This window comes from Chiloscyllium plagiosum, unplaced genomic scaffold, assembly GCF_037043375.1.
Source record: "Chiloscyllium plagiosum isolate Xiang-an unplaced genomic scaffold, Cpla_swu_hap1 HiC_scaffold_39, whole genome shotgun sequence".
In the NCBI taxonomy this organism is placed as follows: domain Eukaryota; kingdom Metazoa; phylum Chordata; class Chondrichthyes; order Orectolobiformes; family Hemiscylliidae; genus Chiloscyllium; species Chiloscyllium plagiosum.
In genome coordinates this window covers 67708289-67726828 of record NW_028270177.1, presented here as the reverse complement: position 1 = coordinate 67726828, position 18540 = coordinate 67708289, and positions in this window count along the sequence as shown.

The following is an 18540-nucleotide window of genomic DNA, read 5'->3' as shown; positions in this document are numbered from 1 at the left end:
TATTTTGACATACATCACCAACTATGAATAACCACAGAGATATACAAGCGACAGAGAATCGCCATGGATTCGATGGGTTGAACAACTTCTGTCGGCGCGTGAGTAATGCCAGGCGTTGATGCTGCCACTCTTCCTGTCTCTGGGACAGAGTGGCTGATGGTGTAACAATGTCTCATTGATAAACTATCGTCTGCGTTAGACATTCTGCAGCCCCGCAGCTGAGGGCCGTGGGAATGACTCTCAGTGAGTGAGGATTTCACTCGGTTTGTCTTCATCTGTGACAGTTGGGGCTCAGGTGTTCACTGCTGCCCGATTGAAGCAGAGAAACCGATGTCACTGTTACAAAAACCTTTCTGCAGGAAAACTGTGTGAAGATAATATTCTGAACACCCAACAGACTGCACAAAGATGCCCTCACATAAATTTACCTGAGGTCAGAGAATCCGCTGTACATTTCTGTCTTTCCCACCAGCTCAACATCTTTATCCCTGTCTCAGATAAAGGATATTTGGAGGAAGTTCCAAATCAAACACGGTGATTTCCATTACTTGATGGAACTGGCTGTGCCGATGAGATCGAGTTTTAGAGAGTATCCACGCTTGCCTCTCCTGACACTGCTTGCAGGTGGAGGCAAGTAGTTGAATATTCTGCTGATGGACATAACTTAGTCCAAGAAGGAATAAACATCACTGTCCCGCAAACAAGAAGACGGAATGAGAAGGCGATATTCTTGAGACACGTTGGTGTGTAGAAATTCGAGAGCACAGTGGGATGCAGTTGGACCTGAGCGACTGTAAGCTGCTTTGGCGTTGGACATGTAAGAGTGTCTCGGGCATGATCTTCGTTTAGCAGCTTATGTTAATACTGGCATGCGAGAATGTCTTACTTCAAATCGCCATCGAGCCTTGGCTGTTTGATTTCACTTTTGCCCGTTCGTCCTAACTACTATTTGATAAAATCATTAAGTTGCACCCTTGAAATACCGTTGAGTTCTGGAATAAGAAGTGTCATAATAGTGGGCATGGCACATTATCACATGTGGTAAAAGCGAAAGAAGTGTTTCAGGATGCTCGACCACACAATCCCACTCTGAATAAGTCCACCATCTGGATGTTCACACAGCTCTGGGTGTGAAACTTTAGGAAGTGGGGACGTGAAATGATTGGAAACAGAGCGGAAGAGGTAGATGGGAATGGTGTGGTATATGAGGAATGCCAATAATAAAGGTCATTTAGAAAGTTGGGACAGATCTCCTTTGGAGAGCAGAAGGAAGAAAGGTGGCCTTGTTAAAGCTTTCTAAGACATGAGTGATTTAGACAGAAGAAATAACGAAGGGAGAATGCTCCCTAAGCCTGAAAACGTCGAGAAAGATTCGGCTGAGTTTTAAAGTCTTTACTAAAAGAATAAAAATATACATGAGGAGAAACGTTTTCACATAGTGATTGATTGGGGTCTGTAAACCACTGCCTGACATTGACAAAGACGAGTTATTTAAAAACTAATTCGATGTTTATGTTGAAAGTAAAAGTGTGCAGAGTTACAGGGAGAAGGCAAGAGAATGGGACCAAAATAGAAACACATTTACCTCTGTGGAGAGCCAGCACATTAAAGGTGGTTTGTGACACATTTGTGATTCTGAGTGGAATCACAGTTCGACCAACAGAATGTAGGAAGTTAGACCATGGTGATATTGGCAAAGGCGGGACACGTCTACACAACAGAATCTAAGCCAGCACGTACATGTCACAGGGAGGATGGCGCTATCTGAGAATCCTGCTGGTGTCCTGCGGATCAGACACCGCAAAATTCACTGTTGTAGCGTGGCCAAGCAGCCTGAGAAGCTGGATTCAAGTTCATGTTTGGTAGTTTGCATAGGTTCGACTCCTACCGTTGCAATTTCTGCTTATCAGCTGCAGCGTGTTAAAGTGCAGTAGTCAAAGCAAAACTGCAGGTCTGCTTCTTGGAGAGTCAACTGCAGTGTGGGAGAGTGCAGACTCTCTCAAATGGGTAAATCACAGGCTTAGGCAGCTCTACTGCTGCTTTAAGTTCCAGGCAAGTTGAGTTTTTACTGGAAGCGAATGGAGACTCTTCCTTCATTGCTGTTGTGAAACAAAGTCCTGCAGTGACTCTACTCATCGTTATTTGATGTTCCGGCGAATGAGAAAATAATTCCATGAATTTCGCCGTCATATGTTCTTAATTTTCTCTCATTTCCTTCATTTCTGTCCTGGAGAAATTGGAACGGAAAGGTAATCTAATCGTGACTGTGATTGGTGAAATTCACTTTTTATGGCCCATTGTTATTATGTTCTTTCTTTCTCTCTTTTCAGCACTCTTCTAGGAAGTAGTGATGCACCAAGGCTCCAATACGTTTGAACGAGTAGTTTGGGATTGCCCTGCTGTTCGTTGTGAGATTAGTTTATGGCTCATGCCCCCGGACTGTCTGACATTTAGCATTCATGCTTCGCTGTGTCTGAAAATGCATTTGGTTTGCTAGTTTTGTTCGTGTTCCGTGTTAAATGCTTTCTGTTTCGCGATTCGCTCAATACATTACGAGTTAACAGGGTTTCTGAGATAACTTCCAGCAGCAAACATCCTCAACTGAGGATCTGGGAATATTTCATTGAGTATGGTCAGTCGGGGCAAAAATAAGGAAGGTTTTCGGTTCTACAGTATTTCACAATACAACCTTTCCCTTGAGTAGTCGAACAGATAAACTATTGAGCCACAGTGAGCGATTGGAAGCAAGGAAAATTGGGAATTGTTTGGGAACAATAATTCTTTCGAGGGAATACGAAACATGCGAGTGAGGAAGAATAGGATTTCTGAGACGGAAATTGAAATAGGAGTGGCCAAGAATGGATGTTCTGAGAGAAAATATGAAACAGGAGGCGGAGAGAATTGGAAAAACTGTTGGCAGGATGGGAGATCTGAGGCTGAATGGAAAATATAGGTGTGAGGGGGAATGGGAATTCTGAGTGGGAATGGGATACAGGGGACTGGGATGAAATAGAAATTCTGAGAGGTAATTGGAAACCGGAGTGGTAGAGAATGGGAATTCTGAAGTGGAATTGGAAATAAAATGTGGGAAAGTATAGGAATTTTGTGAAGGCATACGAAATATGTCTGGGCTTGGTGGATGAGCAATGGGAAATGCAGGTGTATAGCTGGAGGAGAGGGTTGTGGGTTGGCTGGTCTTTGGAGGGTTGATGTGCACTCAAAAGGCCAAAAGGCCTGCTTCGACACTTTCCCAAATCTCTGATTATCGAGCTCTGCCCCAGCTCCGTTCTTCCACTGCAGAAACCTCGTCAATGCCTTGCTTAAGTGGAGACTTGACGATTGTGTTCTATTCCAGAAACCTGGCTTGTGAAGAATAGAACCAATCATTGCACCACTTAAGTTAATGTACATGGTTATACATTGCAGGCAAGGGATTTGTATTCCTTTAATTACAGTCTTTGAGAATTTCAATTTTAATGGAAGAGCCTTCAGTTATTAAGACAGTGACCTCTTTAATTCCTTCCCTGAACTTTGCTTCTGTCTATTTCGCTTTCCTCCTTCAATATACTCAAACTGCATGAAATAATTCACATCTGCCCTCAGATCTCTATGAGGCTCAGTAATGTGTTTTATTCTATTTCTGTGGAGATACTTGGACTGTTTTATCACATGAAAGATTTGTTGGAAATGCACGTTTTTAAAGATAGAACATGTGACTGCGAAATAAAATGGTCACAGTAAATTTCAAAAGTTATGACTTTGCTTGAAAAATCGCAAACTTAAGATGTGCAGATATGATGGGTGTGTACATGCACTTCTTTAAAAAATCACTATTTGAAAAGGTACCGTCTATAAAATTATTTGGCATGGAATTAAGGCAGGGATAGAAAACTGGATTTAAACGGAAGGGTGGAAATTTGAAAAAGGACTTATCGAAGTTCCAGAGTGGTTCACGTATGTAGAGGTGTCTGGTAGGACTTGCTTCTCAAAGCACTTTTTTATCGGTGTTAATTTCATAATTTTATTATGTGCCAAGAATGTGGCGTTGAAAATCAGAATATTGTAAAATAAAAGGTATGATTAGTGTTTTGGAATAGTTAAGGAGGCTGCAAGGAGGTTTGCGAAGAAGCAGGAATAGTTTACATATGACAGGTAGCATTGTGTTGGCGGGTATGTGTGTGACAATAGACAATAGGTGCAAGAGTAGGCCATTCTGCCCTTCGAGCCTGCACCACCATTCAATATGATCATGGCTGATCATCCTTAATCAGTATCCTGTCTCTGCCTTATCTCCCTAACCCTTGAGTCCACTCTCCTTGAGATCTCTATCCATTTTTTTTCTTAATTGCATCCAGAGACTGGGCCTCCAATGCCCTCTGGGGCAGAGCATTCCACACAGCCACCACTGTCTGAGTGAAGAAGTTTCTTCTCATCTCTGTTCTAAATGGTCTGTCCTGTATGTGTGCTCTGGTTCGGCATCAGCAGAAACATGTTTCTTTCCTACAGAGTGTCCAACATTTTAAGAACCCTTTATCTGTGTATTTGTTCACATTTTAGATTAAAAGTACGAGCAGCAATTATAATTTGAGTGGGAGCAGTCCTGCTGCTTTGTAACAGCAGGTTCATAGGGCAATAAAAGATTTATCTTAAAAGCTGTGCTTTTTATTATGGAGCGAATACAATTCAAGAACTTAGGAAGTGAGATTGTTCAACACCTTACCCCCGCCTATAATTCTGGAAGGCCTAGTGGTGGTGTCAATCATCCACCTAACCGCACATCTTTGGACTGTGGGAGGAAACTGGAGCACCCAGAGGAAACACACGTGGGTATAGGGGAAATGTGCGAACTCCACATACATTTTCTCAAGAGAGGAACTGAACCCAGATACGTAGGGCTGTGAGGAAACAAGTGCTAACCACTGAGCCACCATGACACCCAGAGGGAATTGGGTCTAAAATATGACTTTTAGTCTATCATCGTCCTCCTTTCTTATCCTTCCTGCTTCCTTTTTCATAAACTTGGAAAATAATGTCAGACTGGAATTAATGTTTGCTTTCTTCTCTGGTTTTTCAGTCTCCTTCCTCAAAAGCGCCTGAGAGTACATCAAAGCCAGATGGCGAGTTAATCAGCTCCAGAGTCCATGGCAGACCTATTCTAAAATCCCACCAAGCATCTGCAGCTGATCTGATCAGACTATTTCTGTGACACAATTAGGAAGGAGATTTCAAACATGACCAAGATTCACAGATGTTTCCTCAAGTCATTGGGTGTGCTTCTAAATTCAAACATAATGTGCATTTATTTTTAAAATGTAGCATGGCTGAGAGTATAGCACAACACTGAGGAATGATGATTCTCGAGCCTTTTGTTTTGTGTGAAAGTGAGAATAGCACCTGATTTGGGCTTGCTGTAGGATTCAGTAAGGGTGTTTTGTTATAATTTACTTGTGGGATATGTTCATTGCTGTGTGTCCAGTATTTATTGCCCTTCCATAATTGTCCACAGAGCAGTTAGGTATCAGTGAACCTCATTGCTGTGGGTCTTCAGTCACATGGAGAGCAGACCAGGTCAGGATGTCAGTTTCCTTCCCTGAATAACATTAGTGAAACAGATGCTTTTTTTTTCCTAACAATCGAGAATGAATTCATGGTTTTCATTAGTCTCTTAATTCCAGATTTTTCATTTTATTGAATTCGTGTTGAGATGATGACATGAGTTCTGTCACAGAAGGTTTTCTCTCTCGTTTTGCTGAATATTGTGTTCTCACCATCAGAGAGGCCGAAAGCCCAGGGTAGGTCAGCATACGTGTGCTAGATTGTTTCGTAACATCTAGTTATGTCAGTTTCCTTTGGAAGCTGTTGATTTCAAATAGTGAGAGCTTAATACTGATACAAGTTTGATTTCATTGGTCTGTAACTTCGGTCATGTTGCATCTGTCTAAATTGGAGAATTAATGGGACCAGCCTTTCAGAAAAAAATGCAATGGAAGTATTCAACAACTAAAAATCAACTCATACACTTTCTGACTCCCCAGCTGTATCCATTTGCCACTCCAGCCTCCCATTTGCTATCCTCAGCTGCTCCAAACCCTTTATATCTCAGCAGCGTATTCCAGCGTCGGGTGAACCTAGCATTTACTGACTACAAATCTGTCTCTGTAAATGTACATGCATCATGCCTCATCATCTATAACTCTCACCAACAGACTTGATAATTCCATCCTCTTTTGGTCAGGTGTTTCTCCTTATACGCCATAAATGTGAGCAATTCCAAACGTCTGCTGCCTGTATTCTGGAAAGAGCTCTTATTGTGAAAATTATCAGCCTGGTATTAATGACTTTTGCCTCCTAAACCTCTAACTTCTCCAATCTAATGGTCATATTTTTGAAAGTCTTTCATGATGAATCCCTGCCTTACTTTATGACTTTTAGTCTATCATCGTCCTCCAACCTCTTATGGTTTTAAGTTCTCTGACTGGTGCATCCCTTCCAGAGTTAACCTAAATCATGGCCATGTATAGTAGCCTGATTGCAGAATTCCTTTCCAAATCCCATTCCCATCCTGTCCTTCAAAAGCACAGCTTTTGCAAGCTTTTAGTCTCTAGCTTCTCATTTTAGCTTTTTTCCTCAATGTGGTTCTGACCACAATTGTACCATGCTTACCGATGCTGACTGCCCAGCTAAATCTGTTGTGTTGATCGGCCTCTGCGTACGGTAATACTGCAGGTCTGATTCGTTGATGTGTATGGCGGCACCGTGGCCGCCAAGTGGTCAGCGTGTTCATTGTGCGAGAGTTTTGTCAGTGACATCACAGGTTTGATTAAAGTTGTTGAACAGGTTGTGAGAAGCGTGACCAAGTGTTATGCAGGTTTGCATATATCTCTTATCCACTAATGTTAGTGTCCAAATTGAGTTTGTTTTTAATGAGACCTTTTAACATCCATTGGGTGGATCTTCTACAGAAACTACGTCAGTCCAGAGTGATATTGAGATCAGTATACGTGCACTGAGGGACGAACTTCAAAAGCACAAGTCCATTGTGGACAAGCTGAAGAAAGAACAGAAGAAACGTCAAAAGAAGCGATTGAAAGCACAGGAGGCCAGCCTCATCAAACAACTAGAGGTGAAATGGAACCCACCACGACGCTGCAGATTTCAGCTGGGGATGTTTGGAACATGCGACCTTGAAGAGATTGCAGGTCAGAATATTTTACATGTTTCCATACTGCTTTCCCAAAACCAAATAAGCATCCATCTCATTTAATTTAAAACTGTTGGGGGCTATGAATTTTTGTTCTTCACAACTTACGGAAAAGTGATCGAGCAGGTTTTCTTTTTCTGTTTGTTTCTTTTTTTTCTCTGCCATGAATAAGAGTTTATATATTCTGCCTAACGTTCATTCAAACCTTTTTCCTCAAATTCCTCTTCATAGCTTACTCTGTTCCAACTTTGGGGTCTTTTATATTTCTGATCTTATAGTTTCTTCTTCTTGACCAATGTCTCACTATTCTTTAATAAAACAGCTTTGGGTCTTCTTTCTTGTTAAATGTTGCATATATGGATTGTGGTCATGTTTAATGGCGTGTGCAAGGATTTGAGAGGAAAATCTGGAATTAATAAACTTGTTTTTTATGGCGTTCAACCTACTGTGCTTTTTGTTATCACTGTTAATCTTTCTTAGTTTTATGGTTAACAGATTTTACATATTGCTAAAATTAGATTTGTTCATTCAGAAAAGTATTTGTGGTTTGCCTTGTGCAGTTAGCAAAGTAGTGGTATGCGTACTTCTTCACATCCCGAAGATTTATTTCATCTTCTCACCATTGTTGTGGTTCTCTTCGCCGAGCTGGGAATTTGTGTTTCAGACACAATTTGATGTAACGGTCTCATTCGATGTAACGACACTGTTCACCTCTATCGACAAAGCCCTAGCTAGAGAAACAATAGCCAACCTGCTGGACGTACAGAACAGACAAGACGGTGAACCTATCAACATAGACTGCGTACTCAAACTACTGGACCTGTGCCTCACAACCCACTTCACATTCAACAACCAAATATGAACAAATCAACGGCAACCCCATGGGCTCACCCATCTCTGGACTCATAGCAGAAGCGGTAGTGCAAAGATTAGAACAAACAGTCTTACCGCAAATTCAACCAATATCTGGGTCAGATATGTGGATGACATCTTTGTAATGATTAAAAACACAGAAATAGAGAACACACACGGGATTTTCAACGCCACACTCACAGAAATCGATTCACTAGAGTGGAAGAAAAAGACAACCAACTCCCATTCCTAGAGGTGATGGTACAGAGAACACCGAACGAAGAATTCACCGCAAAGGTATACAGGAAAGCCACACACACAGACCAAGTCCTGAACGACAAAAGCAACCACCCCAACATACACAAAAGAAGTTGTATCAAGACACTGTTCAAATGGGCCACAACACACTGCAGTACACCAGAACTGCAAAAAGAGGAAGAAGAACACTTATACAATGTATTCGCCAAAAACAGATACCCCCGCAATTTCATCAACAGATTCCTACGGGAAAGACAACGGAAGGAGGACATGCAACAACCCAAAGGACTAACCATACTGCCATACATCAAGAACATTTCTGAACTGACAGCCAGACTACTGCGACTACTAGGACTCATAACAGCACACAAACCAACAGCCACTCTCAGACAACAACTCACCAGGACGAAGGACCCGATACCCAGCATGAGCAAAACCAACGTAGTGTACAAAATCACATGCAAGGAATGCACAAAACACTACATAGGACAAACAGGAAGACAGCTAACTATCCGCATCCATGAACACAAACTAGCCACGAAATGACACGACCAGCTATCCTTAGTAGCCACACAAGCAGATGACAAACTACATGAGTTCGACTGGGACAACGCTACTATTATAGGACAAGCCAAACAGAGAACAGCCAGGGAATTCTTAGAGGTATGTCACTCATCCACAGATTCAATCAATAAGCACATCGACCTGGACCTAATATACCGACCACTGCAGCGGACAGCTGGAACTGACAACCAGAAGTGGCAGATGCAAACCACTATAAATGCCGGAGGAAACATCACAGAAGAGCTTTACAGGAGGCTTTCAAGCACTGAGGATGTCACCTAGACAGGGGACGAAACGTCTGCAACACACATTCCCAGCTCGATGAACAGAACCACAACAACGAGAACGCGAGCTACAAATCTTCTCACAAACTGAATCTTCTCACCATGTTGCTTTGAGTCCTATGACGAATTTATTAAGAAGGCCCAAGCTGAACTCAGTAAATATCTTGATGTTGCCAGCTTAAGTTAAAACAAAGAGCAGATAAAAACTCTGTACTCCACTGCTACGAAGAAGCCAAAAATTAAACTGCGCTCTCTGCAGAGATACCTTCAGTAATGGATGTTAATTGTATAACCTTATGAAGGGAAGCCTCTTGTATATCTCTCTTATACCCGAGTGGGAACCCTTTTTTCCCAAATAGTGGGTGACTAATTGGGTCTTTACTTAAGGAGAACAGGCCATTTACAGAGACTTTACAAAAGAAAAAACGCGCCTTTTGGTCCAACAGGCAAGTGCAGATATTTTGTCTCCATAGGAGTATACTCCCACTTTGTCTCATTCCATCAGTGCATCGTTCTGTAAGTTTCTCCCTGAGGTACTTGTCCAATTTCCCCTTAAACATATTCATGATATTCAACTTAAGCATTCCTGGTACTAGACTTCATATTGTTCCATGTTATTACCATTGTTAGGGGAGAATGTTTTGTTTTGAATTTCAGATTTGATTAATTAATGTTAACTTCCTGTTCAGGTCAACCTCACAAGTGAAAATACTTCTCCCTGCATGCAGTTTCAGCACCTTCATTTTTAAAGTGTTCAATCACATCTCGTTTTTAAAGTTCTCCATCTTGTCACAATCTTATACAGTTAATGGTAGGACCCTGGGGAGTGTTGCTGAAGAAAAAGTCATGTCGGGATTCAGGTATGCAGTTCCTTGAAAGTGGAGTTTCAGGCAGAAAGGGTGGTGAAAACGTCATTTGGCATGCTTGCCTTCATTAGTCAGAATATTGACTGTAGGTGTTGAGGCAAGTAGACAAATCCCCTGGGCTGAATGAGATTTATCCAAGGATTCTCTGGAAAACTTGGAAGGCGATAGCAGAGACTTTGGCTTTGATATTTGAGTCATCGTTGGCGACAGGTTTGGTGCAAGAGGACTGGAGGATTGCAAATGTTGTGCCCTTGATCAAGAAGGGCAGTAGAGATGACACAGGTAATTGTAGACCAGTGAACCTTTCTTCTGCTATAGGAAATGCTTTAGAAAGGATTATGAGAGATAAGACTTATAATCATATAGCAAACACCAGTTTCATATCAGATAGTCAACATGGTTTCATCAAGGGCAGGTAGTGTCTCACAAACTTCAAAGATGTTTTTTTGAGATGTGACCAAGCATGTATATGAGGGTAGGGCAGTTGACGTGGTATACATAGACTTCACTAAAGCCTTTGATAAGGTTCCACATGGTAGGCTGTTGGAGAAAATGCAGAGACATGGAATTGAGGGTGATTTAGGAGGTGGGATTAGAAACTGGCTTTCTGAAGGAAGGCAGCGAGTGGTGGTTGGTAGAAAATATCCAGCCTGGAGTCCGGTTACTAGTGGTGTGCCACAAGGATCTGTTTTGCAACCACTCAGTTTGTCAGTTTTTTAAAATTTCTTAGATGCAGGCATCGGTGGATGGAATAGTAAATTTGCAGACGACTCTAAAGTCAGTGGTGTAGTGGATAGTGTGGAAGAGTGTTACAAGTTGCAGGGGGACTTGGATAAACTACAGAATTGGGCTGAGAGGTGGCAAATGGAGTTCAATGCATCTGAATGTATGGTGATTTACTTTAGGAAGAATAATAGAAAGGCATAGTACTGAGTCAATGGAAGGATTCTTAAAGTGTGTGGATGAGCAGAGGGATGTCGGAGTTCATGTACGTAGATGCCTGAAAGTTGCCTCCCAGGTGGATAGTACTGTTAAGGCGGCCTATGGTGTGTTAGGTTTCATTTTTAGAGGGATTGAGTTCCGGAGCTGCAATATCAGGCTGCAACTACACAAAACGCTGGTATGGCCATATTTGGAATATTGTGTGCAGTTCTGGTGCCCAAATTTCGGGAAGGATGTGGAAAAGGCGCAGAGGAAATTTACCAGGATGTTTCCTGCCTGGAGTGAAGGTCTTATGATGAAATGTTTAGAGATTGAACCTGTTCTCATTGGCAAGAAGGCTAAGAGGGGATGATCAGAGACTTAGTTAGGGTAGACAGAGAAAGGTTTTTTCCTAGGATAGTGACATCAGTGTTTACTAGGGGGCATAACGACAAATTGAGGGGTGATAGATTTCAGACAGATGTCAGAGGCAGGTTCTTGACTCAGAGAGTGGTTAGGGTGTGGAATGCACTACCTACTTTTGTAGTTAACACAGCCACATTAGGGAGATTTAAACACTCCTTTAGATAAGCACATGGGTGATTTGGGGATATCATCGGGGGACAAGCTGAGAATAGTTCACAGGTCCGTGAAACATCAAGGACTGAAGGGCCTTTTCTGCGCTGTATTATTCTATAACTATAGTGCTACAAGAGATTTCTACTGTTTTAAACAGAGCGACGGAACTTGTATTGTGGGCTTACGAAATGTCACTCACCTCTACCAAACATGTACGAGGTGGAGTCAGGGTATTAATATGCAGCAACAGGAGGGGAACAGGTAGCTCTATACAAAATCCAACTCTTGCTCACCTATTTTTACCACGAAAACCGAACGCCTTCCAGAAAAACACCTCGATATCCCACCACAACACTGCCCCACAATCGTGGTAACTGGCTGTTCACAAGGAGGAATGCAACAGTCTGTACCGGGACCTAGTGTGGCCCTGAAACACTTGGAAAAGACTAAAATCATCAGAGCATTGAGAGCCCCACCACAATGCACTCAGTTTGTATTATTTTAACTCTGTTTTTGCCTTCCCTTGTTTTTCCAAATGAACCTGTTCAAAGTTGTTATTATACACACCTGCACAAGCTATTAACTGAACCCAGGGCTTGCGGTCCAAGATTGGGGATATTTTCACCACATCGACTCTAACTTCCCTTATCCCTTCGTCTGCTGAGTCACGCCTGAATGAACTCTGCAATTGGGAGAAAGGGGCATAACTGGAGGACAGAGCAACGGCAACAGAATGCATGAGGAGCGGGGCCAAAGCATTCTCGGGGAGTGGACGTTTCAGGATTGGTCAGGAAGCAAACTGTTTTGCAGGATTGATCATTCTCACTCACATTGTGGAGAATTAAAACTTTCTCGTAAATCGACAGTTGAGATGGAAATATGATCAAGTACATATTTCCAATCGATTTGCACAACTCGAGTAAGAAAGTTAATTTCAAACTTTCATAACGATTGCTAATTTACATATCTGGCCGGTATGGTTGAGTTGGACCGAACAATCTGTTTGCCTGCTAGACATCTCTATGACTGTAACTCGACAGAGCAATTGTTAATGTCAAATACTTCACCCATGATACTGTGTAGACATGAATATTCTCTATAAACTCACCGATAACCTCAGACGCACGCGCAGTTTGGTTTCTATGGAGAGCATGCGCAGTGTCACATTGATAAGGACAGCGAGAGAGAGACATGAAGGAGATTTCTCCGGCAGCGGCTGCGATCGGCTTCAGGGAGCGGCGCTCAGAGCCAGTGTGTGGGAGAAACGAGCGGAGAGAATTCACAAGTCCTGGATACAGGTAAAAAAAAACTAGAAATAGACCCTGCAGGCCCGGGTAAGGAGGCGGCGGTCTCTGATCAAGGAAGTGGCCCAGAGTCACGGCCGCCATTTGTTTGAGGGAAGAGGGAGCGCGGGCCTGAGGGCCACCATCTTGAGAAGGTCAAGGTGCAGGGGGGCGGGGCTATCAGGGTCTGTAGAACAATCAGAGGAAAGGGAAGACCCATTGTTATTGGTTAATTCCACGAACACAGCGTCACTGGGCGGTCCCGCAGGAATATCCTCTCTCAGTCCTGCTGTGATGTTTCACCCAATCAGAACCAGCAGCTCTCCTCCTCTCTCAACTCCCCTTCTGTCCTTCATGCAGCATCTGTCACCTGGGACATTGAACTGTCTGTCCTGTTCTTCCCTCAGTTGTGTAATAACTGCGATAATTTCTGGAAAAACTGCGATATCGCACTCCCATCTTAGATTACTTCACTAAAGACAAGAATGCGCCCGATAGATTTTTCTTAACATCAGCAATTGTTTAATACTCACTCAAACGTTTTTAATTGCATCTTTTTTGAAGCATTTAATTCACGTTAAATCAGTTGCAATGATGGGCTTTGAACCTTTGTCCATTCTTCCTGCACAATTATTTGATCCTGACATATTCCTGCACTGTGGTGATATCACTCAGTCTCTCTCCATGTGGTATCCCTCACTGTGTGGGCCTAATTGCTGCCTCTGTCAGCACCTCTCACTCCTGCAGCTACTCCAGATCCTGTGCCAGCAGAATTTTCCTCTCCAGATAGATGAGGCAGCACAGGCCAGCAATGGAGACCTGGATGTTCCACATTTCTGTGGAACTTGGTGCCATTTGGCATATGTCGCCCTCATTGCATCAGTCTAATTTGACATTCTGTCTATTTTTCTGTCTCCTGTAGGTACTCAGGAAGTTCCTGACTCAATAGACTTCCAAACTGTTGGGAGTCTCGTCCATCACCAAATTGAAGATGGTTGGTCAGCCAGAGAAACTTAGGGTAGGCAGATCTGGAGCCTTCAATAAATCCTGAAGCGAGGTAAGATCACTCATAGTGCACAGAGTAGAGAACAATGAGAGGGCTCCAAACATCAGCTAACAAGACAGATACAGTGCTGGAGGGGGAACACAATACAGACCCACGCGTGGCTCAATCACCACTGCTAATTTAAGTTTTGTTGTACTCGGACAGTTTAGGGTGTTCACAGTTATCGATCCAGGCCTGTGCTGTCTTAGTGAGCATCAGTACACTAGAGGGGAAAGTAGGCATCCCACAAAAGGGTAGGAATGCTGCCTGGGATCTTTCTGCTCTGTGTTCCCTCTCCAACATTGCATCTACGGCATTTCTCTTGGATCAGTGACTTTAATCATTCTAACGCCAAAAATAGTTCCTATCTCTGTCACCTTCTCCCACCTCGCCAATCACTTCACATATTTGAATCCTGCTCCAGTCCAGACTACCCTACATATCTCTCTCACTTGCTTCAGTATTGACAACATGCCTGTCTTGATAGTCTCCTCCTCTAATAATTGGAGACATAGGGTCTGTTTCTGTCCTGCATGACTCTTTGGCTGAACCTGTCCATGCTGCCCAACTTTCCTAAATGTGACAAGTCACATTTCCCTGCATTTGGCCCATGGTCCCTCAATCTCTCTCCTCTCCATGAGTCTGACCAAGTGTCTTTTTCATTTTGTCATTGTACTTGTTTACCATTTCCTATGCCAGTCCGTTCCGTCTATGCACCATCCTCTGTGGAACATATCGTTCCTCAGCTCCGTCTTTACCTCACATTTATACCCTCTAGTTTTGGACTCACCTCCCCTTGGCTGTTCACGTTACTTATGGCCCGCGCGGTTTTTTAAACCTTTATAAGGTCACCCCGCTCCTCCTCCGCCTGGAGAAACATTGATAACAATATTACAAGTATGTCCAACTCATATACTCAATGCTTTGACCCAAGAAATGTGCCAAATGCTGCTTTCACCTCCCTGTCAACCTGTGATGTCACTTCCAAGGAACAATGAGGGCGGCACGGTGGCACAATGGTTAGCATTACTGCCTCACAGCGCCAGAGACCCCGGTTCAATTCCCGACTCAGGCGACTGACTGTGTGGAGTTTTCACATTCTCCCCGTTTCTGCGTGGGTTTCCTCCGGGTGCTCCGGTTTCCTCCCACAGTCCAAAGATGTGCAGGTTAGGTGAATTGACCATGCTAAATTGCCCGTAGTGTTAGGTAAAGGGGTAAATGTAGGGGTATGGGTGGGTTGCGCTTCGGCGGGTCGGTGTGGACTTGTTGGGCCGAAGGGCCTGTTTCCATACTGTAATTAATCTAATCTAAATCTAATCTAAATGTTACTGCACCCCTTAGTCTCTCTCCATTCCACCACACCAACTGGGGCCCGACCATTACCTATGTTAGTACTCCCTGGTTTAGATTAGATTAGATTAGATTACAGTGTGGAAACAGGCCCTTCGGCCCAACAAGTCCATACCGACCCGCCGAAGCGCCACCCACCCATACCCCTACATTTACCCCTTACTTAACTCTACGGGCAATTTAGCCTGGCCAATTCACCTGACCTGCACATCATTGGACTGTGGGAGGAAACCGGAGCACTAACAAAAATCCAACACCTGAATTAAAATCCATCTTTCATATCGTGGACCTGTTGATTAAGACCCCTTTCGATAACTGTATTCCCTGCCCATTATCGCACGAATCCTGGTCTCCACACACATACTAATAGTGACTCCTATATTTTCACGCAATTCGTTTATTTAAATGATGCACAACAGTGGTCTCAGCACCAATCCTTATGGTACACTGCTGGTCATAGTCTTTTAGTCTGAACAACAAACCTCTACCACCACCCTGTGTCTACAACTGTCATCCCATTTTGTATGCACATGGATCGCTCCCCCTGATCCCTTGGGATCCAACCTTACTAACCAATGCATCATGCTCAACTGTGATCACCCCCTTGCTGAATCGAGTAACGACGTCTGTTGCTCTGCCTTCCTCTCTCTCCTTGCTCACATCTTCAACAAACTTGGTCAAGTTTGTGAAACATGTTTTCCCATGTACAAAGCAATGGTGACTGTATGTGGTCAGTCCTTGTCTTTACAAATGCATGGGAAACCTATCCCTCTGAATGATCTCCAACAACTCACCCACCCTGATGTCTGCCTCATCAGTCTGTTGTTCCCTGGCTTTCCCTTGCATTCCCTATCAAATCATGACACAACATTATATTTCGAGTCATACAGCACGGAAACTGCTCAGCGTCAACTGAATAAAATCTAAAACTAATCCCATCCTACCTGCCTGTTCCTGGATCATGTTCCTTCAACCCTATCCTATTCCTCTACTTATCCAAATGTAATTTGTAATTGTCTTGACATTCCCCCCTTGCTCGTAAAATTAATTACACATGCAAGCATCCCACTGTGCAGCCATTTGCCCCCATGTCTTTTTTTAATGCCTCTCCTCTAAACTTAAAAATGTAGAACATCTTGAAACTCCCCTGTCCACGGTAAAAGATAACTGATCTTGCAATTCCTGCGGTGGCCGGGGAAGGTGCCAGGATGGGAGGGTGGCTTGTAGGTGGGCGTGGACCTGATCATGTAGTCATGGAGGGAACGGTCTTTGCGGAAGTTGGAAAGGGATGGGGAGGGAAATATATCCCTGGTGGTGGGGACTGTTTGGAGGTGGCGGAAATGTCGGCGGATTATTTGGTTTATGCGAAGGTTGGTAGGGTGGAACGTGAGCACCTGGGGCGTTCTGTCCTTGTTACGGTTGGGGGGTGGGATCTGAGGGCGGAGGTGCGGGATGTTGACGAGATGCGTTGGAGGGCATCTTTAACCACGAGGGAAATGAAATTACTGTCTCCAAAGAAGGAGGCCATCTGGTGTGTTCTGTGGTGGAACTGGTCCTCCTGGGAGCAGATACGGCGGAGGAATTGGGAATATGGGATGGCATTTTTGCAGGAGTGGGAAGAGGTGTAATCCAGATAGCTGTGGGAGTCGGTGGGTTTGTAAAAAAAATGTTGGTGTCAAGTCGATCATTATTAATGGAGATGGAGAGGTCCAGGAAGGAGAGGAAGGTTTCTGAGATGGTCCAGGTAAATTTAAGGTCAGGATGGAATGTGTTGGTGAGGTTGATGATTTGCTCAACCTCCTCGCGGGATCACGAGGTGGCGCCAATGCAGTCATCAATGTAGTGGAGGAAGAGGTGGGGATTGGCGCCCATCTCCAGACCAAAGGGGTAGCCATGGGCACACGTATGGGCCCCATTTATGACTGTCTCTTTGTTGGCTACGTACAACAGTTGATCTTCCGTAATTACACCGGCACCACACCCACCTCTTACTCCACGACATTGATGACTGCATTGGCGCCACCTCATGCTCCCGCGAGGAGGTTGAGCAATTCATCAACTACACCAACACATTCCACCCTGACCTTAAATTTACCTGGACAATCTCAGACACCTCCCTTCCCTTCCTGGACCTCTCCATCCCCATTAATGACGATCGACGTAACACTGACATTTTTTACAAACCCACCCACTCCCACAGCGACCTGGATTACACCTCTTCCCACACTACCTCTTGCAAAAATGATATCCCGTATCCCCAATTCCTCCCTCTCAGCCGTATCTGCTCCCAGGAGGACCGGTTCCACCACAGTACACACCAGACGGCCTCCTTCTTTAGAGACCACAATTTCCCTTCCCACGTGGTTAAAGACGCCCTCCAACGCATCCCGTCCACATCTCGCACCTCCGCACTCAGACGTCACCGCTCCAACCGTAACAAGGATAGAACGCGCCTAGTTTTCACCTTCCACCCTACCAACCTTCGCATAAACCAAATCAACTGCTGACATTTGCGCCACCTCCATACAGAACCCACCACCAGGGATACATTTCTCTCCCCACCCTTTTCCACCTTCCGCAAAGACCGTTCCCTCCATGACTACCTGGTCAGGTCCACGCCCCCTACAACACCCCCCCCCCCTCCCGTTCTGGCACCTTACATTGCCAGCGCAGGAATTACAAAACCTGCAACCACACCTCCTCCCTCACCTCCATCCAAGGTCCTAAAGGAGCCTTCCACATCCATTAAAGTTTTACTTGCACATCCACCATTACCATTTATTTTATACGTTGCTCCCGATGTGGTCTCCTCTACATTGGGGAGACTGGACGCCTCCTAGCAGAGCGCTATAGGGAACATCTCCGGGACACTCGCACCAATCAACAACACCTCCCTGTGGCCCAATATTTCAAGTTTCCCTCCCACTCTGCCAAGGACATGGAGATGCTGGGCCTCCATCACCACCGCTCCCTCACCACCCGACGCCTGTAGGAAGAATGCCTCATCTTCCACTTCGGAACACTTCAACCCCAGGGCATCGATGTGGATTTCACCAGTTTTCTCATTTCCCCTTCCCCCACCTCACCCCATTTCCAAACTTCCAGCTCTTCACTGTCCCCATGACTTGTCCTGACTTGTACTACCTGCCTATCTTCATTGCCACATATCCACTACACCCTTCCCCCGGACCTATCACCTTCATCCCCACCCCCACTCACCTATTATACTCTATGCTACTTTCTCCCCCCCCCCCCCCACCACCTTCCTCTCAGTTATCTATCCTCGCTTCAGGTTCTCTGACTGTATTCCTGACGAAGGGCTTTTGCCCAACACGTC